We start from the raw sequence: 24,487 nt of genomic DNA on the forward strand, positions 1-24,487 counted from the left end.
ATGTCGGGTAAAGGCAAGGACATTACTTAGGATGAGGAGGCCGCGGCCGCTTTCGTTAAAGCCAAGGAAGCCAAGGAACTATCGACCTGTCAGCCTGACATCGGTGGTGGGGAAGATGCTAGAGTTCATTATTAAGGATAAAATAGAGGAATATCTAGATAGCAGTGATAGGATTGGGCTGAGCCAGCATGGATTTACCATGCTTGGTTGATCTGTTGGAGTTTTTCAAGGATGTAACCAGGAAGTTAGACGGGGGAGATCCAGTGGATGTAGTGTACCTCGATTTTCAGAAGGCATTTGATAAGGTCCCACATAGGAGATTGGTGGGTAAAATCAAAGCTCAGGGCATCAGGGGGGGGGAAGACATTGACATGGATAGAAAACTGGTTGGCAGATAGAAAGCAAAGGGTAGCGGTGAATGGGTGTTTCTCGGAATGGCAGGTGGTGACTAGTGGGGTGCCACAGGGCTCGGTATTGGGACCACAGCTGTTTACAATTTACGTCAATGATTTAGATGAAGGCATTGAGAATAACATAAGCAAATTTGCTGATGATACTAAGCTGGGTGGCAGTGTGACGTGATGAGGATGTTAGGAGAATTCAGGGTGACTTGGATAGGCTGGGTGAGTGGGCAGATACTTGGCAGATGACATTTAATGTGAATAAGTGTGAGGTTATCCACTTTGAGAGTAAGAACAGGAAGGCAGATTATTATCTGAATGGTGTAGAGTTAGGTAAGGGAGAAATACAAAGAGATCTAGAAGTCCTTGTTCATCAGTCACTGAAGGTGAATGAGCAAGTGCAGCAGGCAGTGAAGAAGGCTAATGGAATGTTGGCCTTTATTACAAAGGGAATTGAGTACAAGAGCAAGGAAATCCTCTTGCATTTGTACAGAGCCCTGGTGAGACCACACCTGGAGTATTGTGTACAGTTTTGGTCTCCAGGCTTAAGGAAGGACCTCGTAGATTCACGAGGTTAATTCCTGGGATGTCTGGACTGTCTTACGCAGAAAGGTTAGAGAGACTGGGCTTGTACACGCTGGAATTAAGGAGATTGAGAGGGGATCTGATTGAAACATTTAAGATTATTAAGGGATTGAACAAGATAGAGGCAGGAAATATGTACCAGATGCTGGGAGAGTCCAGTACCAGAGGGCATGGTTTGAGAATAAGGGGTAGGTCATTTAGGACAGAGTTAAGGAAAAACTTCTTCTCCCAGAGAGTTGTGGGGGTCTGGAATGCACTGCCTCGGAAGGTAGTGGAGGCCAATTCTCTGGATGCTTTCAAGAAGGAGCTAGATAGGTATCTTATGGATAGGGGAATCAAGGGATATGGGGACAAGGCAGGAACCGGGTATTGATAGTAGATGATCAGCCATGATCTCAAAATGGCGGTGCAGGCTCGAAGGGCCGAATGGTCTACTTCTGCGTCTATTGTCTATTGTCAGATGCTGTGATGCTGGTGCACCCCAGAACGGACGTTCCAACCGCACTCACTGTGGACGCATCCGACACAGCAGTCAGTGGGGTGCTGGAGCAGCTCATCAAGGGGTGCTGGCAACCCCTGGCGGTCTTCAGCAAGTACCTGCGACCACCCGAACTCAAGTACAGTGCTTTCGACCGGGAGCTGTTGGCACTGTATCTGGCAATCCGGCATTTCAGGTACTTCTTGGAAGGCAGGCCGTTCACCGCGTTCACGGACCACAAACTGTTGACCTTCGCATTCACGAAGGTGTCCGATCCCTGGTCGGCTCACCAGCAGCGACATCTGTCCTACATATCCGAGTACACGACGGACATCCAGCATGTCTCGGGAAAGGACAACGTCGTGGCGGACGCACTCTCCAGACCAGCTGTCCAGGCCCTGTCCCTGGGGGTGGACTATGCAGCACTGGCGGAGGCGCAGCAGGCAGACGACGAGATGCCCAGCTACAGGACCGCAGTCTCGGGTTTGCAGCTGCAAGACTTTCTTGTAGGCCCAGGTGAGAGGACCCTCCTGTGCGACGTGGCTACCGGCCAACCTCACCCCATCGTCCCGGCAGCCTGGAGGCGGCGAGTTTTCGACTCCATACACGGTTTGGCACACCCATCTATCAGGACAACTGTCCGGCTGGTCTCCAGCAAGTTCGCATGGCACAGACTTCGCAAACAGGTCAGTGAATGGGCCAGAATGTGCACACAGTGCCAAATAGCCAAGGTGCAGCGGCACACTAAAGCCCCGCCGCAGCAGTTCGAACCCACCCACCGGAGGTTCGACCACATTCATGTGGATATCGTGGGCCCCCTACCAGTGTCCCGAGGAGCGCGGTAGCTCCTAATTATGGTAGACCGGTTCACGAGGTGGCCAGAGGCGGTCCCGCTCACCGACACATCTGCTGATTCCTGCGCCCGAGCACTGATTGCAACCTGGGTAGCACGCTTCGGGGTACCGGCCCACATTACCTCCGACAGAGGCGCCCAGTTCACCTCCAGCCTGTGGTCAGCTGTGGCCAGCCTGTTGGGAACGCAGCTACACCACACTACTGCCTACGACCCACAGTCGAACCAACTAGTGGAACGCTTCCACCGTCACTTGAAGTTGGCTCTCATGGCCTGCCTGAGAGGACCTAACTGAGTGGACGAGCTTCCCTGGGTCCTGCTTGGAATCCGCACAGCGCCCAAAGAGGATCTGCATGTCTCGTCGGCCGAGTTGGTGTATGGCGCACCCCTGGCCGTCCCAGGAGAGTTCATACCAGCCCCAAGGGGGCAAGAGGAAGAACCCGCAGCAGTCCCGGACAGACTACACGAAAGGCTCAGCAACCTGGCCCCCGTACCAACTTCACAGCACGGCCGGACCCCGACCCATATACCCAAAGACCTGCAGAAATGTAAGTTTGTGTTTGTATGAAGGGGCGGACACCGCAGCAGCCGTACGAGGGGCCGTTCAAGGTGATCAGCAACAACGGGTCCACATATGTTTTGGACATTGGGGGGAAAGAGGAGGTTTTCATGGTGGACCGACTTAAACCAGCCCATGTGGACTTGGCGCAGCCGGTCAAGGTTCAGGCACTGTGGTGCAGAAGCAGACCTCCCAAACAGAGGCTGATCCAGACTGTGGACATTGGGGGCTGTATCGCCGGTTCGGGGGGGGGGGGGGGGGTATGTGGTGACCCACTTTCTGCGCAGGCGAACCGGCTCACAAATAGCCAGCGTGTGGGGAGAGACTTTGGTAATGCACCTCTGATGTCATTTCCGCCCGGAGAGGGCGGGCGCTAGGGATTAAATGCCAGCGTCGCGAAGTTTGAATAAACTAGTCTCAAAACGACTTACCGACTGCATGTCGTTATTTCAGCGCTGTGTGTAGCACATCGCTGCAGCACTCCCTTTCACAGATGGTGATTTGCAAGAGGACTGCTTATACCTGTAGTCACTGAAGAAGGATTTTCAGGATCAATTCAAGGATTTAAATTATCTGGAAGTTCCAGAGTGGGTAATTAACCCATTTCTTGCAAGGTGGTAGAACAGGAAGAGAGCTTCAAGAAGAAATTATTGAAATTCAGTATGATGAAGAAGCAAAAATGCTTTTCAAAAATGTTAGCTTTTATGGTATGTAACTACACTGTCATACAAAGATTCCTCGTCTTTGGAGAAAAGCCAAATGGCTCTTCATTGCATTTCCATCCTCCAACTTTGTTGAAAGAGGTTTCAGTGCAGTGAGCCACATACTCACAAAAACAGAAACCACTTGGACGTTGTTATTTGTGGGGACTTAAGGCTTTTGCTGTCACAACTTGAACCAGGTATTTCAACTCTTACCAAAAACCACATTGATATCAAAGTTGCTGTTCTGCGCACAGGTACTGTGTAAGCTAGATTTAAAGACAAATAAAAATTTTAAGCAAAATCATTTTTCTCATGTTAGCCTATGCTAGACATGTTTTTACACTATGGGGGGGGGGTCAGAAAGTATATTGTGCCTAACAGGGGTGTTGGCAAGTATGAAGGTGCTTTCGGGGATCACTGGCAAGTATGAAAGTACTTCCAGGGGGCATTGGGCAAAAAAAGGCTGGGACACACTGATTTAGGGATAAGAGATTTAGAGGGAATCCAAAGGGGTCTTTGTTCATCCAGTGACTGGGAAGTACCTGGAATATACTGCCCAAGAGAACAATGGAAGCAGTTTCATTGACAGTGTTTTAGTTTCTGGACAAACACATGGATTGCCAAGGCACAGGAGGCCATGGGCCAAGTACGGGAAGGCAGATTATTAGGGATGGTCGTCTGGTGGGTGTGGATATAACTATATAACAATTACAGAACGGAAACAGGCCATCTCGGCCCTTCTAGTCCATGCCGATGCTTACACTCACCTAGTCCCAGTGGCCCGCACTCAGCCCATAACCCTCCATTCCTTTCCTGTCCATATACCTATCCAATTTTACTTTAAATGACAATACCGAACCTGCCTCTACCACTTCTACTGGAAGCTCATTCCACCCAGCTACCACTCTCTGAGTAAAGAAATTCCCCCTTAAGCTACCCTTAAACTTTTGCCCCCCAACTCTCAAATCATATCCTCTTGTATATATGGTGAATTGATCGGCCCAGTTCCATCCTGTATGACTAAATGACATGGGAGGGTGGACCACAAAAATTAATCTGGACAAACCTGGAAGCCTTATTGGAGATAGGTGAAATGTCTTTAAATTATCAGAAGGTAAGGAGGCAAGGTGGAAAGCCAGAGGGAGAGACAACAGATGTGCAGATTCAGAATCCGAAGATCTGACTGTTGTACTAGAAAAGCTTCACTAATCTCACAAATGTGGAAAGATACGTAGTTTTGAATTAGTGAGAGAATGAAAAGTTTGGTGGGATCCAATCTTCCTTGTACAAACATCACTTTAAAGCTATCAAGCATTAAAGAAGGCCATTGATATGTTGGGCTTTATTGCAAGAGGATTTAAGTACAAGAGTATCTTTCTCCAGGTATGGTATATATTGACTATGAAAATACATTTTGAAAAACGGTCTGCAGATTTGGACTCCCCAGCTAGGGGAGTCCTGCATTACTGATTCCTAGAAAAATTTCTGTGAGAAAAGATTCAGCAAATGAAGAAAAGCCTTAAGTTCATAAGCTGAAGTGATCTCACTTAATACAGCAGAAAAAGCAGACCCTTAAGCTCAATTCATCCATGCTGACTGAACTGGTTCCATTTACCTGCATATGACTCACATCCTACGAAGCTTTTTCAATCCATGTACCTGTCCAAATGTCTTTGAAACACTGGAATTGTACTCACTTCTGCGACCTCCTGTGGATGCTCACTCCATATTCCCATCACCCTCTGGAGCAAAACTTGTCTCTCAGATCCCTTTAAAATTTTTCCATTTCACTTTGAATCTTAGGTCCTTTCATTTTAGACTGCCTTACCCTAGGGAATAGACTGTGACCATCCTTACCACTCCCTTCAAAATTTTATATCCTGTACCCCTTACTTCCTACTCTCCTGGGTAAAACCCAGCCTATTGTCTCTCCTCACAACTGGAGCTCATTGAAAATACAAAATACTTAGTGGCTTCACAAGATAAATGTAGAGATAATGCTTCCCCTGGCTGGGAGTCTATAACCAGAGATCATTATGACAAAGTAAGGAGTTAACCACTCAGATGAGGAAAAAATGTCTTTGCTCAGACAGTCGTGAATCTTTGGAATTTCCTGCCAGGAGGACACTATCACTGATAGCAACACCCACAAAATGCTGGAGGAACTCAGCAGATCAGGCAGCACCTATGGAAAGGAATAGGTAGTGAACGTTTTGGGCTTGTGTAGTGTCTCAGCCCGAAATATTGATTCTCTATTCATTTTCATAGATGCTGCCTGGCCTGCTGAGTTCCTCCAGCATCTTGTGTCTGTTGCTTTGGATTTCCAGCATCTGCAGTCTTTTTTTACGTATATATACGACTTATTCTCTCTCATAGCTGACCCTTGGAAGACCAAACAAAACTTGACAATAGCATTGCCCTACAAGACACACACACAAAATCCTGACTTGGAAATATATTGCCCCTCCCTCAGTATAGCTGGGTCATAATCCTGAAACTCCCTCCCCAACAACATTGTGAGCTTACCCACACCTCATGGCTTGCAGCAGTTTAAGGCAGCAGTTCAGCTCACTACCACCACCAGCTCTCAAGGGCAACTAGGGATGGGCAATTAAGTACTAGCTTAGCCTTCAAATGCCTCTTTGGTATAATTGGTACTGCAGACCGGTCATCCTCAGCAGTTAGAAGGTCAAGGGAAGATGAGGTATTAAAACTTAACTGAGTGTTTTAATTACCGTAGATTTCGCACTACAGAGCGCACCTGATTAAAAGCCGCTGGCTCTAATTTTAGAAATAAAATCAATTTTGTACTTGTACAAGCCGCACCGGATTTTAGGCCGCACCGGATTTTAGGCCGCACCGGATTTTCGGCCGCAGGTGTCCCACGTTGTAATATGAGATATTTACACAGAAAGATATTACACGTGAGGATTTTTTAACTTTTAATTAAATCCATATGGTAACATAAACAAATACATATTGCAAATGCTTTTTTTTCGAACCGTGCCTGTAACGCGGCTACTTTTAAATATACGTTGCGTATACTTTTTTACTGAACAACATTCCAATATCTCCTAACGACTGGTAAAAAATATATATACTGCAGCCTACCAGGAAAAGTTATTGATCGCCTTTAACTTAAAAGCAGCGTTTTGGCTCCGCCGCTCCGCCTTCCCGTTTATCGCAAACCGGTATTTTTCCCACAAGACGCGGCGAAACTGGGTGTGACGTCATAGCATCCCGGGATGTAGTACAGAAAACAAATATAGTTAAAACACTTCTAACTTTAACTAACAAATGAATTACTAAGCGAAAATATTATAAACTAAATAACTGCCATAAAGGCAGCACAATGCTTTTCTTTGAGTGTTTTCCATGTTGATGAGGGTGAGTACAAATGACTGATTTACAATAATTTAATTGTGAAAGTGCGCTTGATTTATCGTACAATTTCATTGGACCTCTGTGAACTACTCATCAATTTTATTGGTCTACTGTTACGAGGCAAAATGTTTTTGGCGGCATGAAAAAAAATCATGCATTAGCCGCACCGTAGTAAAGGCCACAGTGTTCAAAGCTGTTCAAAATGTGGGAAAAAAGTAGCGGCTTATAATCCGACATCTACGGTAATATAAACTGACCAACAGCAAGAGGCAGTGTTTAAACGCCCTTTAATTGCACGGCACTCAACTCCCAACTTCAATAACTCAACCAAGTGTCACAGGGTTTCTCCTTCTCATCACCTGAACATGGCAAATGTTGCTGGGGCCGCAGCACAAAGGCATAAATTAACCAAACAATATAAAATCTGCCAAGATCAGGAAACAGATACACAGACTTGCTTAACAGTTGTAGCACAATGCAATCATTGCTAGCATTTAGAAAAGCAAGGGGTTTACGAATGGAATGATACCAAGCAGCTGAACCTCCCAAATAATTTCAACTTTTTGTCAAGAATTGTCAAAACTCCCCAGCCTGGCCTTTGGAGATAAAACACAAACTTAGGTGTGAGAGTTATCACTGGTGCCTCACAGGTCAAGTGAGGGAAAGACACTTTGATAAATCATTTTAATGCTGTGTTGGTGCTTCTTCTGTTGTGCCCATGCTCAAGGAGAAGGCATCATTTTTCAGTACTGTCACTGATCCTTTTACCCCATCCATCATTGGAACATTATGTGGGTATGCACAGTGCTATTAACAGAAAGCAACTGTGCAAGTATTGGTACATAATTGTTATCTGGCTCCACAAAGCAGGTGCAGAACACAGGTTCAGAAGTTTAATAAAGGACTGTTTAATTTTCAAAGGTGAAGTTGGATTTTTTTCAAAGTCCAAAGTGTTTCTTCTTTTGGCTTAATTAGCATTGCTGTTCCTTTTGAAGAAGAAACTGGTTATCCTTTTTTAAAATATTGTTATTTTTATCTTTATTGTTGGTATTGCTTTATTACTATCACATGTACTGAGCACAATAAAATCATTGTTTTGCGTGCCATCCATACAGGTCACAACAGTACACTGAGGTAGTACAAGGGAAAACAGCAGCAAAGTGTTACAGTTACAGAGTCACAGTAAGGTGCAAGGCTGTAACAATTTAAATTGCGATGTCAAGCTAATCTTATTGTACTAGGACACCATTCAGTACTCGTATAACAGCATGGTAGAAGACGCCATTCTTTCACGCTTTTGTATCTTCCCCCAGGGGATGGAGGGGAAAATCGAGCTGACGGAAGATTACTGCAGGACTACAAGACATTGTTGAATTTATCCAACCCTAGAACGAGTCTTCAGAATTTCTTCTGTATGTTCACTATCAAGACAACCACTGGAATTTTTATTTCAGTGCTCAGCACAATGACTGCAAGAGACAGCCACAAATAATGTTGGGATGTTGGTTTCATTCATGATGAAGATGGAGAGGAATTGAATTTATAAAGGTATCATTCATCTCCACAGCATCTTCCAAAGTGTTTCCCAGCCCATAACTCTTCTATTACAGGAGAAAAGAGTAGAACATTTTGCACAGATCCAGCTGTGTATCCCTTTTGCCAATCACCTTTCCAGCTCTTAGCTTCATCGCTCCCCCTCCTGTCTTCTCTTACCATTTTGTATTTCCCCTTCCCCCTCCCACTTTCAAATCTCTTACTATCTCTTCTTTCAGTTAGTGCTGACGAAGCATTCAGCCCAAAACATCGACTATACTTCTTCCTATAAGTGATGCCTGGCCTGCTGCATTCCACCAGCATTTTGTGTGTTGCTTTAATTTCCAGCATCTGCAGATTTCCTCATGTAATGGTTAATAAGTTATGGATTCGGCCCAATGCATCACAAGTAAAGCCCTCCTCAATACTGAGTACGTTTAAAGGAGAGTTACGACAATAAAGCAGGATCAATCTTCAGAGATCCCCACCATCCAGGATATGCTCTCTGCTCACTGCTACCATCAGATCTCACACCACCAAGTTCCGGAGCAATTATTACCCTGCAACCATCAGGCTCCTGAACAGGCGTGGTAATTTCATTGGCCACAACTCAGAACTGATTCTCCTACCTGCAAACCCACTTTCAAGGACTCTGTTACAACTCATGATCTCAGTATTTTTTTACTTTGGACCATTTATCTTCGTTTGCACATGGGTTGTCATTTATTGTTTGTCAGTCTTTGTTTATGTATTGTTTCCTCACAGCTTCTATTGTATTTGTTTATTTTTCCTGCAAATACCTGCAAGAAAATTAATGACAAGTCTCAGCCTGAAACGTCGACTGTTTACTCTTTTCCACAGATGTTGCTTAGCCTGCCGAGTTCCTTTGCATCATTTGGTTACAGACTGCATTGAGCTAGAATGGACAAGCTTTGTTTTTAAACAGTGACTTCCAGTTCTAGATTCTTCCATGAGAGGCAACAACCTCTCCACTGCTATCCTGTCAGGATTGTCAATCACAAAACCATTCGCAAATCTAAACTCCAAAGGATACAAGACCTGTGAACTGATGAAGTTAAAATAGAACTTTTTGGCCGCAATGAGCAAAGGGATGTTTGGAGAAGAAAGGGTGCAGAATTTCATGAAAAGAACACCTCTCCAACTGTTAAGCATGGGGATGGATCGATCATGCTTTGGGCTTGTGTTGCAGCTAGTGGGATGGGGAACATTTGTAGAGGGAAGAATGAATTCAATTAAATACCAGCAAATTCTGGAAGCAAACATCACACCGTCTGTAAAAAAGCTGAAGGTGAAAAGATGAAAAGAGGATGGCTTCTACAATAGGACAATGATCCTAAACACACCTCAAAATCCACAATGAACTACCTCAAGAGGCACAAGCTGAAGGTTTTGCCATGGTCCTCACAGTCCCCTGACCTAAACATCATCAAAAATCTGTGGACAGACTTCAAAAGAGCAGTACATGCAAGATGGCCCAAGAATCTCACAGAACTAGAAACCTTTTGCAAGGAAGATTGGGCAAAAATCCCCCAAACAAGAAATGAAAGACCCTTAGCTGGCTACAGAAAGCATTTACAAGCTGTGATACTTGCCAAAGGGGGTGTTACTAAGTACTGACCATGCAGGGTGCCCAAACTTTTGCTTCGGGCCCTTTTCCTTTTTTGTTGTTATTTTGAAACTGTAAAAGATGTAAATTAAAAGTAATCTTGCTTAAAATATTAAAGAAATGTGTCATCTTTAACTTTATGCCTTTTGGAAATCAGGTCATCTTTTACTCGCTTAGCTATTCACAGTAACAGACATTTTGAACAGGGGTGCCCAAACTTTTGCATGCCACTGTATCTCTCTTTTTTTTAACAACCTGGCTATATCTGTAGTTGGCCATTAAATCCAACATGCACAATCAACCATGCTTCTTGCACTAATTTATCCACTAACATTATCCCAGCAGACCCGTTATTCTTGCTAACACCAAAAGTACATGCAGTGGCAAAACCAATGACAATAAGTAATTCAACATACCAACAGGTTTACAGAATGATACAGCACAAAGACTGAATGGCATATTGTGCTGGAGCTAGATCTTTAAAAGGGCTACCTGGTATAACCTCACATCCCTGCTCTTTACCCATAGTCTTGCATTCATATTTTGTAATACACATCCAATTTGATGCTGAATGTGTTTCCACTGTCCTTTTAAGTAGTTCATCAACTCAAAATCTTCTTAACTTCATTATAGATCCTTTGTTAATATGTGGGAATGATAATACCTAGTATGTAAGTGATTAGCAGATTAAAACTTTTAATCATAAGATTGATTGTATTTACTCATTGCAGATACATTTGAAAAAGAGCTTCCCCTCACAACGGATTCTATTAAATTCAGAGTCTGTTAATTGTCTTTTCCTCAGGTGATTTTGCAAAAAAGACAACAGAGAGGAAAAGAAGATACAGGTATCACATCCAAATTAGCTGCCAAATTATTACTGCAACAATCACAAAGAACAGGTCTGTGGTAACTTCTACTTTACAAAAAGACCACTCAACAACTTGATGGCCAAAAGAGCATCTTTATCTGGGACGGCAAATGATATTTCCAATACAGAGGCTTCCAGGTACCTCATGCGGCCTGGGTGGAGGAACTATATACAATGCATACTGGGAGTGAAAAGAGCGGAAGTAAAGACCCCGCCAACCCCGGAACCCGCCTCTTGCTACCAACAGCTTCCCGATTAGTATTAACTTACTCTTAATAATACCCACATTACAACAAAGTTTATCATAGATAAACTGTATGGATCAAAGTAGTGGCACATGGCTGAAGAATAACCTTCCCTCTAATGAGTACCCTGTGTATGACCTTCTTAAGAAAGATGTTGAAAGAACTAAAGAAAAGCGAAGAATCTTAAATCCAGCACTGCACAGTCGATGCACAATTCCAAGGGATGCAGAGGAATCACTCTCTGGCTCATTTAACTAGAGGTTTGGTGATGTCAAGACATGTTCTGTCATTTCTTGCAGGAATTCCACACACACAGAGCTGGAACAAGGACTTCCCCTGTACAATGGCAAGTGTTCTTTTTCAAATTGGAAGGATCTATCAAGTTGCAGCCTGAGGCCTCCAATGACTTCAAATCTCCAACTGTGTTGGAGTGGTAATTCCAATAGTGCAAACTAAACTTGAGAAACAGCATCTGACCTTCTAATAAGGCACATTATAGCCCTTGGGACTCAATATGATTTCAGATCTCTAATTTCACTGACAAAGTTCCAATAAAATTGATCAGTTCTAATGAACTTTAAGCATTGAGCACATCCTCATGAAACACTGTCGCAGGAAAGCAGCATCCATCATCAGGGACCCCCACCACCCAGGACATGCTCTCTTCTCGCTGCTGCCATCAGGAAGAAGGTACAGGAGCCTCAGAACTCATGCCACAGGTTCAGGAACAATTATTACCCCTCAACCATTAGGCTCGTGAACCAAAGGGGATAACTTTGTTCAATCTCACTCGCCTCATCATTGAAATGGACTCATTTTGAAGGACTCCTTATCTCATGTTCTCAACATCCATTGTTATTTATTTATTCCATTATTATTTATATATTACTTCTTTTTTATTTGCAGTTTGTTGTTTTCTGCACTCTAGTTCAGTGCTAAAGTTGGGCGGTCTTTCTGCTTTGGTTATTATTCTACAGATTTATTGAGTATGCCCACAAGAAAATGAATAGAGTTGCAGGGTTGCATATGGGGACATATATGCACTTTGAATTTTGAGAAGTCATCAACGTAACCTTATATTTTCTGCTGAGAGTTTGCAGCATTCTGTCTTTTAATTTCTTGTTCCAATAGAGAGAGCTGCACTGCAAGGTTTGAGGCCATTTGGTGACTGTTTCTGGGCCATGGGGAAATGTGGTATTAGGTAACTACAGTAATCGGTGAGGATAGAGCTGGGTCTGTTGAACCCGTTTGGTAAGAGCACATTTATAGTCACTGTAGCTTGGACCTGTTGTAGGGTAATGTAATTGCTGGAAACGTACATAATTCACAACCACTGTCATTGAGTCCGGGATCATATTAAGAGGCTGGTCAGACGTGATGACATACTTACACAAACTACATTTACCACGCTTTGTGTTCATGTTTGTAGTACAATAAATCGCAGCAAGAGGCGGAGACGGAAGAGGTAAAAGAAGCTCGGAGAGAAGCTGATTTTTTTTTAAACTGATCGGGGCAAAGAGGCTAGACTGCGCAGGCGCGTGACGTAGCATGCCAAAAGTTTAAAAAGAAAGACCTGTAGCGATGTGCTACACACAGCGCTGAAATAACCACACGCAGTCGGTAAGTTGTTTCAAGACTAGTTTATTCAAACTTCGCGACGCTGGCATTTAATCCCGGGTGGAAATGACGTCAGAGATGCATTACCAAAGTCTCTCCCCGCGCGCTGGCTATTTGTGAGCCAGTTCGCCTGCGCAGAAAGTGGGTCGACACATAACCCCCCCCACGTAACAGATAGGAGGTTCTGTGGAAGAGACCGAGAATCCCGGATGGTCTGTTGCCTCCCTGGTGCCAGGGTCCGCGATATCTCGGATTGAGTTCTCAGTATTCTCAAGAGGGAGGGTGAGCAGCCGGATGTCGTGGTCCATGTAGGGACCAAAGACGTGGGTAGGAAGAGTGAGGAGGTCCTGAAAGGTGAGTTTAGGGAGCTAGGTGCCAAGTTAAAGGACAGGACCTCCAGGATAGCAATCTCAGGATTGCTACCAGTGCCACGTACAGGTGGGTTTAGAAGTAGTAAGATAGTGCAGATCAACAGGTGGCTGAAGACATGGTGCAGGAGGGAGGGCTTCAGATTTATAGATAATTGGACAGTTTTCCAGGGAAGGTGGAACCTGTTCCGGCAGGACGGTTTACATCTGAACTGGAGGGGGACAAATATTCTTGCAGGTAGGTTTGCTAGAGGCTCCAGTGGATTTAAACTAGATATGAGGGGGGAGGGGAACCAGAGTGTAGGAACAGATATATGGGAGAAGGAAGAAAAAGAAGACAGTAAAGTTCTTTGTACTGTTAGAGATAAACAGAGAGGAAGAGGTGGAGAATTTCTTAAATGCATTTATTTTAATGCTAGGAGCATTGTAAGAAAGGTGGATGAGCTTAGAGCATGGATTGATACCTGGAAATATGATGTTGTAGCTATTAGTGAAACATGGTTGCAGGAGGGGTGTGATTGGCAACTAAATATTCCTGGATTTCGTTGCTTCAGGTGTGATAGAATCGGAGGGACAAGAGGGGGAGGTGTTACGTTGCTTGTCAGAAAAAATATTACAGCTGTGCTCTGGCAGGATAGAGGGCTCGTCTAGGGAGGCTATTTGGATGGAATTGAGGAATGGGAAAGGTGTAGTAACACTTATAGGGGTGTATTATAGACCACCTAATGGGGAGCGAGAATTGGAGGAGCAAATATGCAAGGAGATAGCAGATATTTGTAGTAAGCACAAGGTTGTGATTGTGGGAGATTTTAATTTTCCACACATAGACTGGGAAGCCCAGACTGTAAAAGGGATGGATGGTTTGGAGTTTGTAAAATGTATGCAAGATAGTTTTTTGCAGCAATACATAGAGGTACCGACTAGAGAAGGGGCAGTGTTGGATCTTCTGTTAGGGAATGAAATAGGTCAGGTGATGGAGGTATGTGTTGGGGAGCACTTCGGGTCCAGTGATCACAATGCCATTAGTTTCAATATAATTATGGAGAAGGATAGGACTGGACCCAGGGTTGAGATTTTTGATTGGAGAAAGGCTAACTTTCAGGAGATGCGAAAGGATTTAGAAGGAGTGGATTGGGACAATTTGTTTTATGGGAAGGATGTAATAGACCATAAGTGCATAAGACAAAGGAGCAGAAGTCAGCCATTTGGCCCATCGAGTCTGCTCTGCCATTTCATCATGAGCTGATCCAATCTCCCCTTTAGTCCTATTCCCCCACCTTCTCATCATAACCTTTGATGCCCTGACTACTCAGATACCTATCAATCTCTGCCTTAAATACACCCAATAACTTGGCCTCCACTGCCGCCCATGGCAACAAATTCCACAGATTCACCACCCTCTGGCTAAAAATTTTTTTTCACATCTCCATTCTCAATGGACGCCCTGCAATCCTCAAGTCATGTCCTCTCGTACTAGACTCCCCCACCATGGGAAACAACTTTGCCACATCTACTCTGTCCATGCCTTTCAAAATTTGAAATGTTTCTATGAGGTCCCCCCTCATTCTTCTAAACTTCAAGGAATACAGTCCAAGCGTGGTCAAATGTTCCTCATATGTTAACCCTCTCATTCCCAGAATCATTCTAGTGAATCTTCTCTGAACCCTCTCCAATGTCAGCACTTCCTTTCTTAAATAAGGAGCCCAAAACTGCACACAGTATTCCAAGTGAGGTCTTACCAGTGCCTTATAGAGCCTCAACATCACATCCCTGCTAATATACTCTATTCCTCTAGAAATGAATGCCAACATTGCATTTGCCTTCTTCACCACCGACTCAGCCTGGAGGTTAACCTTAAGGGTATCTTGCACGAGAACTCCCAAGTCCCGTTGCATCTCAGAACTTAGAATTCTCTCCCCATTTAAATAATAGTCTGCCTGTATATTTCTTCTACCAAAGTGCATGACCGTATACTTTCCGACATTGTAATTCATTTGCCACTTTTTGCCCATTTCCCCAATCTATCCAAGTCTCTCTGCAGACTCTCTGTTTCCTCAGCACTACCAGCCCCTCCACCTATCTTTGTATCATCAGCAAACTTAGCCACAAAGCCATCTATTCAATAATCCAAATCATTGATACACAATTTAAAAAGAAGCGGCTCTAACACGGACCCCTGCAGAACACCACTGGTAACCGGTAGCCAACTAGAATGGGATCCCTTTATTCCCACACTCTGTTTCCGGCCAATCAACAAACACTCTATCCACGTATATAACTTTCCTGTAATTCCATTGGCTCTTATCTTGTTTAGCAGCCTCATGTGCAGCACCTTGTCAAAGGCCTTCTGAAAATCCAAATACACAACATCCACTACATCTCCTTTGTTTAGTCTACTTGTAATTTCCTCAAAAAACTGCACTAGGTTTGTCAGGCAGGATTTTCCTTTAAGGAAACCATGCTGAGTTCTGCCTATCTTGTCATATGCCTCCAGGTACTCCGTAACCTCATCCTTGACAATCGACTCCAACAACTTCCCAACCACCGATGTCAAGCTAACAGGTCTATAATTTCCTTTTTTCTTCCTTGCCCCCTTCTTAAATAGCGGAGTGACATTTGCAATCTTCCAGTCCTCCGGAACCAAGCCAGAATCTATTGACTTTTGAAAGATCATTGCTAATGCCTCCGCAATCTCCACTGCTACTTCCTTCAGAACACGAGGGTGCATTCCATCTGGTCCAGGAGATTTATCTACCCTTAGACTATTCAGCTTCCTGAGTATTTTCTTGGTTGTAATTGTGACTGCGCATATTTCTCTTCCCTGACACCTTTGAATGTCCATATTTTGCTGAAGTCTTCTTCAGTGATGCAAAATACTCATTCAGTTCCTCCGCCAGCTCCTTATCTCCCATTACAATTTCTTCAGCATCATTTTCTATCAGTCCTATATCTACTCTCACCTGTCTTTTACTCTTTATATACATGAAAAAGCTTTTAGTATCCTTTTTGATATTATTTGCTAGCTTTCTTTCATAGTTCATCTTTTCCCTCTTAATGACCTTCTTAGTTTCCTTTTGTAAGCTTTTAAAAACTTCCCAATCCTCTGTCTTCCCACTAATTTTTGCTTCCTTGTATGCCCTCTGCTTTGCTTTTACTTTGGCTTTGACTTCTCTTGTGCCATGGTTGCATCCGTTTCCCCATTTGAAAAATTATTTTTCTTTAGAATATATTTGTCTTGCACCTTCCTCACTTCTCACATAAATACCAGCCACTACTGTTCTGGCGTCTTTCCCACTAGTGTCCCTTTCCAGTCAACCTTGGCCAGTTCTTCTCTCATGCCACTGTAATTTCCTTTACTCCACTGAAATACCGATACATCGGATTTCGGATTCTCTTTCTCAAATTTCACAGTGAACTCAATCATGTTGTGATCACTGCCTCCTAAGGGTTCCTTCACTTCCATCTCTCTAATCACCTCTGGTTCATTACACAATACCCAATTCAGTACAGACGATACCCTAGTGGGCTCAACAACAAGCTGTTCTAAAAAGCCATTCTACAAATTCTCTCTCTTGAGATCCAGTGCCAACCTAATTTTCCCAATCCACTCACATGTTAAAATCCCCTACAATTATCATAACACTGCCCTTCTGGCAAGCCCTTTCTGTTCTATAATTCTATTCTGTAATAGAGAAATGGTGGTCATTTAAAGGTGAAATTTTGAGGGTACAGAATCTTTATGTTCCTGTTAGGTTGAAAGGAAAGGTTAAAAGTTTGAGAGAGCCATGGTTTTCAAGGGATATTGGAAACTTGGTTAGGAAAAAGAGAGATATCTACAATAAATATAGGCAGCATGGAGTAAATGAGGTGCTCAAGGAATATAAAGAACGTAGGAAGAATCTTAAGAAGAAATTAGAAAAGCTAAAAGAAGATATGAGGTTGCTTTGACAAGTAAGGTGAAAATAAATCCAAAGGGTTTCTACATTTATATTAATAGCAAAAGGACAGCGAGGGATAAAATTGGTCCCTTAGAGACTCAGAGTGGACAGCTATGTGTGGAGCCAAAAGAGATGGGGGAGATTTTGAACAATTTCTTTTCTTCGGTATTCACTAAGGAGAAGGATATTGAATTGTATAAGGTAAGGGAAACAAGTGGGGAAGTTATGGAAAGTATGACAATTAAAGAGGAGGAAGTACTGGCGCTTTTAAGGAATAGAAAAGTGGATAAATTTCTGGGTCCTGACAGGATATTCCCTAAGACCTTGAGAGAGGTTAGTGTAGAAATAGCAGGGGCTCTGACAGAAATATTTCAAATGTCATTAGAAACGGGGATGGTGCCGGAGGATTGGCGTATTGCTCATGTGCTTCCATTGTTTAAAAAGGGTTCTAAGAGTAAACCTAGCAATTATAGGCCTGTCAGTTTGACATCAGTGGTGGGTAAATTAATATAAAATATTCTTAGAGATGGTATATATAATTATCTGGATAGACAGGGTCTGATTAGGAACAGTCAACATGGATTTGTGCATGGAAGATCATGTTTGACAAATCGTATTGAATTTTTTGAAGAAGTTACGAGGAAAGTTGACGAGAGTAAAGCAGTGGATGTTATCTATATGGACTTCAGTAAGGCCTTTGACAAGGTTCCGCACAGAAGGTTAGTTAGGAAGGTTCAATCATTAGGTATTAATATTGAAGTAGTAAAATGGATTCAACAGTGGCTGGATGGGAGATGCCAGAGAGTAGTGGTGGATAACTGTTTGTCAGGTTGGAGGCCGGTGACTAGTGGTGTGCCTCAGGGATCAGTATTGGGTCCAATGTTGTTTGTCATATACATTAATGATCTGGATGATGGGGTGGTAAATTAGATTAGTAAGTATGCAGTTGATACTAAGGTAGGTGGTGTTGTGGATAATGAAGTAGGTTTTCAAAGTTTGCAGAGAGATTTAGGCCAGTTAGAAGAGTGGGCTGAACGATGGCAGATGGAGTTTAATGATGATAAGCGTGAGGTGCTACATTTTGGTAGGAATATTCAAAATAGGACATACATGGTAAATGGTAGGGCATTGAAGAATGCAGTAGAACAGAGTGATCTAGGAATAATGGTGCGTAGTTTCCTGAAGGTGGAATCTCATGTGGATAGGGTGGTGAAGAAAGCTTTTGGTATGTTGGCCTTTATAAATCAGAGCATTGAGTATAGGTGTTGGGATGTAATGTTAAAATTGTACAAGGCATTGGTAAGGCCAAATTCGGAGTATTGTGTACAGTTCTGGTCACCGAATTATAGGAAAGATGTCAACAAAATAGAGAGAGTACAGAGGAGATTTACTAGAATGTTACCTGGGTTTCAGCACCTAAGTTACAGGGAAAGGTTGAACAAGTTAGATCTTTATTCTTTGGAGCGTAGAAGGTTGAGGGGGGACTTGATAGATATATTTAAAATTATGAGGGGGATAGATAGAGTTGACGTGGATAAGATTTTTCCATTGATATTAGGGGAGATTCAAACAAGAGGACATGAGTTGAGAGTTGGGGGCAAAAGTTTAAGGGTAACACGAGGGGGAATTTCTTTACTCAGAGAGTGGTAGTTGTGTGGAATGAACTTCCAGTAGAAGTGGTAGAGGCAGGTTGGTTTTTGTCATTCAAAAAAATTTGATAGGTATATGGACAGTAAAGGAATGGAGGGTTATGGGCTGAGTGCGGGTCAGTGGGACTAGGTGAGAGTAAGCATTTGGCGCGGACTAGAAGGGTCGAGATGGCCTGTTTCTGTGCTGTAATTGTTATATAGTTATACGGTAATAAATGAGTTGTTACTGTTATGAATGTACCACAGCTCTGAGGGGCCGAAGGGTGAGGGACCAGCCCCCTCCTTCCGGAGAATCGCAAGATCGCTATTAATTCGGGTCTTGGACCCAGGAAATGAGAGACAATGCAACGGATTTGACCATTGTTCTTAGAGACACCTGTGTGAATTGCAAATCTATAGTACGTGCCAGCTATCAGGGACATGGACACCCTCGGGCAATGTGAGGTGGGGATTGTAACACCCTACCTTGATTGACACTTACAAATCTGCCAGTCATGATAAAAAGGAGACTGCAGGAGGCAGTACCCCAGCGATGCACCAGAAGGAGAGACCATCGCTCATCGCTCCCGTGAGGATGGGAAGCTGTTCAGGAGCCATGTGTGATTCAGTTCCCCTAGCTTGGGGAATGAGTGGCTGATAACCCCGAAAAGGACTTCGAAATGACAACGGGGAACCCACGTTCCCAATTCAACGAGTTGAGTCCAAAAGGCTGGCAAGTTTATTTTCTCTCTCCAACACGTGAGACCCCAGCGGTCCCTGAAAGGCTAAAAGCCTGTATGAACTTCCGAGACTTTGATATTTCCATCGGACAATAGTTTTACCCCTAGACAAACGATAGAGCTACTTCTTATTGTTGATTATTACTATACCCGCGCTTTAGATTGAGTATTGACGACATATATTATCTGAATGTTTGTATTAACCTTACTTTTGTGCCCCTTTATAAATAAAAACGTTTTAAAAATAGTACCATCAGACTTCAGCGGACCTCTCTATCTTTGCTGGTAAGTGACCCAGTTACAGGGTTCGTAACATTACAGATTTTCCAAAACATAAAATGCCTCCATCGTTTTATTTGTCAAAACCTACATTGGTGACCCGATGTTCTAGGACGATTCCAGAGTTATTGAACAAGCTGGCCTAAATGGTTGCTTTGAAACTGCCAGAGTTTTGGGACCAAAATGCTGTTGCTTGGCTTGTACAAGCTGAGAAATCACCAAATTCTACTATATGGTAGCGTCGTTCAGTATGGCTGCAAGAGTGGTGAGTCAACTTAAAAACCCGCCTGTACATGATAAATACCGATTGCTGAAAACTCAGAACATTAACAGACTTTTGGACTAACGGAGTGTGTCAAAAAGTTGCTCTCCTGCCTGACTTTGACAATGCTAAGCCATCAGAACTAATGGCCCACAAGCTGCCTCTGGGGAAATCACCATCCTTGTTTTATTTTTAAAGAACCCTTCATGCAGCAAATACCTGATCAAGTTCCCATCGCCCTCACTAATGCAGCCATGAAGGACTATAAGGAGATTACTGAAATGGCTGTTAGTCCATACTCAGCTAGGCAGCGGTACATCATTCCACCTCCTTTCCCTGCTTCAATAAGCCTGATCAGCAAGGTCTCTAACTTAAGAACACTTGCATCTGTGAAACAGACGATGCCAGGTCTATAAGTGCCAACTGCCTTGCAGCTTCGACAGTGCCAGCACATTACGACATCAGGTCCGTGAACACCATGTGTTCCAGCTGCCAAGGTCGTCTACTGCGCGTTACGGACACCGTTTCAGGGTGACACTTCCTGTGGGACTCGGGTGCTCAAGTGAGTGTGTTGCCAGCATTGCCTATTGGTGAGAAGGCAAAGAATGATGAAACCCACTGGAGGCTGCCAACAGGTGCAGGATCCAGACCTACGGGACACATTGCGTGACGTTCTGCTTCAGTGTGAGATCTCTGCTCGTGTAGATTTCCTGTGCGCCAAAGGTCTGTTATCAATCTTAACAACTGCTGGCTTGTGGACGTCAAGGACTTTGGGTCGTTACCCTGCTCCACTAGTAAGTTCCCCACAATAACTCTGCACATACACCACCGTATGAGTTTACTCAACTGCTCGTCGAATTCCCAAACCTCACCAAGCCCACATTCTCCACTACAGTCACAAAACATGGGGTCGAGCACCACATTTCCACAACTGGCCCACCAGTCCATCCCTGTGCGCATAGGCCGGACCCAGAAAAGTGGTAACAACGAGGGCTGAGTTTGTCAACCTGGAAAGTCTTGGCATTGCACAGTGGTCAGATGGGCACTCATGTGGTGATTACCGACGCCTTACCAAGGCCACCACCTCAATCGTTACCCTGTCCCACACATCTATGACTTTTCGGCACTTTTAGCAGGAAAACAATTTTTTTCCAATGTCAATCTACCAAGGGGCTATTATCAGGGGCCTGTGTTCTCACAGGACATTCCCAAAACAGCTGTGATAACCCCATTTGGCCTCTTCGAGTTCTGCGCATGATATTTCATTGAAAAATGCAGCACAGACTCTCCAACGGCTGATGGGCTCTGTATTAAAAGACTTAGATTTTCCTTTTGTTTACCTGGATGACATACTTGTCTCCAGTGCATCCAAATCCAAACATGTATCTCACCTCCACACACTTGTCCAGTGCTTAAGCTAAAATGGGTTCATTATTACCCTGTTAAATCCCAATTTGAGTTGTCAACTATTGACTTTCTCGGTCATTGCATCTCCACAGAAGGTGCAAAACCCTTCACGTCAAAAGTAGCTGCAATTAAGGTTTTCCCTCCACACTGCACTACTAAAGAACTACAGGAGTTTTGAGGCATGGTGAATTTCTATCACTGCTTCATTTCATAAGGTGCTAAATTTATGTTTTCCCTGTATAGTGCACTTAAAGGCAATAACTCTAGTCACATGCTTGACTGGTCAGTGGACATGTCAAACGAGTTCTTTCTAATGCAACCCTACTGCTGTACCCAAGTCCCGATTCATCCATAACCATTGCTACTGATGCCTCAGACTGTGCTGTGGGTGCTGTGCACGAACAGTTGGTGTGAGGTAAGTGGCAGCCGCTCGCCTTCTTCAGCCAACAGCTCCGTCCCCGAAAGGAAGTACAGCACATTTGACCAAGAGCTTCTCAGTCTCTATCTGGCGGTCTGCCATTTTCATTTTCTTCTCAGCAATCAATGACCACAAAGCTGTCATGCACACGATGGCCAAAATATCAGACCCTTGGTCTGCATGGCAGCACACCAACTGGCTGACATATCCGAGTTCACAACGGATATACAACATATCAAGGGGAAAGCTAATGCCATGGCTACTGGCCCAGCAACCACGGGCCTGTGGCTGGCTGGGAAGCTGGGGTTTCTCTCCAGTGCAACACCTCAGCAGGTCACCCTTGCCAGCAAACTGGAGACTGACTGATTGTGACTCCATACATGGTGCCTCGCATCCGGACCAGAAAGCATGTATTGGACTGCAGCTTGTGTGGAATACCAGTGGGCAAAAATTAACCATCATGTCCAGGCACCATTGCCACCTCTTGAGGTCCCTGAACGACAGTATGACCATGTCAATGTGGACCTTGTTGGTCCCCCCCCCCCACAGTTTCACGTACCTCCTTACCATGGGGGACCAAGTGGTCAGAGGTTGTCCCTCCAGCAGCGACGATGGCCACAGATGTGGCTTGAGCTTTCATTAGCACCTGGGTTGCTCAGTTTGGATGCCCAACTGATACTTCCTCTGACCTCAGACCCCCAGTTCATATCAGACCTCTGGGCTGTGATGACCCAGTACCTTGGTATTAGGCTACATCACACCATTGCATAACACCCGCAGTCCAATGGCCTATTTGAGCGGTTTCACCGTTCCTTAAGGGCTGCTCTGAGGGCTTCCCTGACTGATGAGTGTTGGCATGATCGTTCCCCATGGGCCCTGCTGGGGCTCAGACCAGCTCCACAACTGAGTTGGTATACGGGCAGCTGGTACGAGGGCCAGATAATTTTATTCCAGACTGCTTGGTCGGACTCTCAACAGTGTTCCACCCTCCTCTGTAAATTCAATCTCTCTGCACCTATTCCTACCTCCCATTATGGCGTACAGCACTCTTGGGTTGCTGTTAACTTACATTCTGCCTCGTCTGTTTTCGGCCACCATGACACACACCAACATCCCCTTGGGCCCCCTTACAATGGCCTGTTCTGTGTTTTGGAATGAACAGAAAAGACATTTATCATAGATGAGAGGGGTAAACCTGAATGTGTTTTGGTAAATCACCTTAAACCAGCTGACCAAGATTTGGAGAATTCTGCTACCATGCCCCTGGAGTCACAATGTGACCATGAGCATGTCAACTCACCTCTGGACCGCCATCATCTGTTGTCTCTCCACCTGTGGAACATAGGGCCTGAACTGGGTAGCTTTTCCGAGCTCTGGACAGGCTACAATGCCAGTTTCAGTGAATTCCAGTGGGGGCGGGGGCTGTGTAGGGTAAAGTAATTGGTGGAAATGTACAGAATTCACAACCACCGACACTGAATTGGACTTCAGTTTACGAGGCTGGTCAGATGTGATAACATATTACATGAAGTACTTTTACCTCACTTTGTGTTCATGTTTGTAGTACAATAAATGATTTGTTACAGATATTCTTAAACACAAACTACATCCGCCGCTTTATTTGCAAAAACCTACTCTGTTACTTGTTGCGGGTGAGGGGTGACAGAAGGCAAAGAATACCTAGGAAGGATCTTAATCTTCAAAAAAACTGCATTAAAACTGAAGGGGATTATATCCACAGAAGTGATCCAAAAATGCTGCATCACTCTGTACATTACAAACAAATCCATCACTGAATTTCATTCCACCAGACTTCAAATGTCTGGAAATTCAGGCCATTCCAATTGCAGATTTTCCGGACTTCCTCGACAGTCAAGGTAATGCAGAGCCAAGCTCCTTTATATTCCCCAACCCCCACTGCAGTTCCAGTAACTCCCACCCCATCGCCAGCACGCCCACAGCTGTTTATCTGCAACACCTCTACATTTGGAGCTGTTAAATGCCCAGTTAATCTGGTGAAATGGAAATCAGTCCAGATTTTTCCAATTATCTGATTTCCTTAAGGGAAAGGAATTATCCTTCTTTCAGATGATACTGATGGAGCGTGACCTGGCAGGCAGCCAATTTCTGCAGTGTCTGCAGCTTTTGATGATTTTCTACCACAGGTTTACATGCCAGGACTTCGCACTGCCCTTCCACCCCCTCCCCCCCCCCCCCCCCATCTCTTCACAGCCCCAAACGCTAAACATTACATGTTAGTTACAGCTTCAGACTAGCAATTATTCAAAATTCCTGGCAAGGACTGGAGTGTGAGTATAATCTACACTCCCACCACAGACAACTGCAGATAACGCTTTCCAACAGCACAGCAATGCCCTCATGAACCTTAAGGTCCCAAATGTTAAAGAGAACTAGTTTGCTCTTTCCATCATCAGTTTTCCTCCATCAATCTAACAGTTATGGAACCTAGAGAGTGACAAACAGGCGGTTTAGGCACCAACAATTTCATTATTGCAATTCCTTCTTCTTGGTACTCACTGGAGCACATTTTAACAGCTCGTCATGGAGTGGATGCAGCAGTTAACCCATA

The 24,487-nt window shown here is 44.1% G+C and overlaps 1 protein-coding gene across 2 annotated transcripts in view; it reads right to left on the reverse strand.

Moving 5' to 3' along the window:
• Positions 1–24,487, reverse strand: part of cxxc4 (CXXC finger 4) — a 271,798-nt gene that overhangs the window by 212,163 nt on the left and 35,148 nt on the right. The gene's annotated exons all lie outside the window — the stretch shown is intronic.

This window comes from Hemitrygon akajei, chromosome 2, assembly GCF_048418815.1.
Source record: "Hemitrygon akajei chromosome 2, sHemAka1.3, whole genome shotgun sequence".
NCBI classification, from domain to species: Eukaryota; Metazoa; Chordata; class Chondrichthyes; order Myliobatiformes; family Dasyatidae; genus Hemitrygon; species Hemitrygon akajei.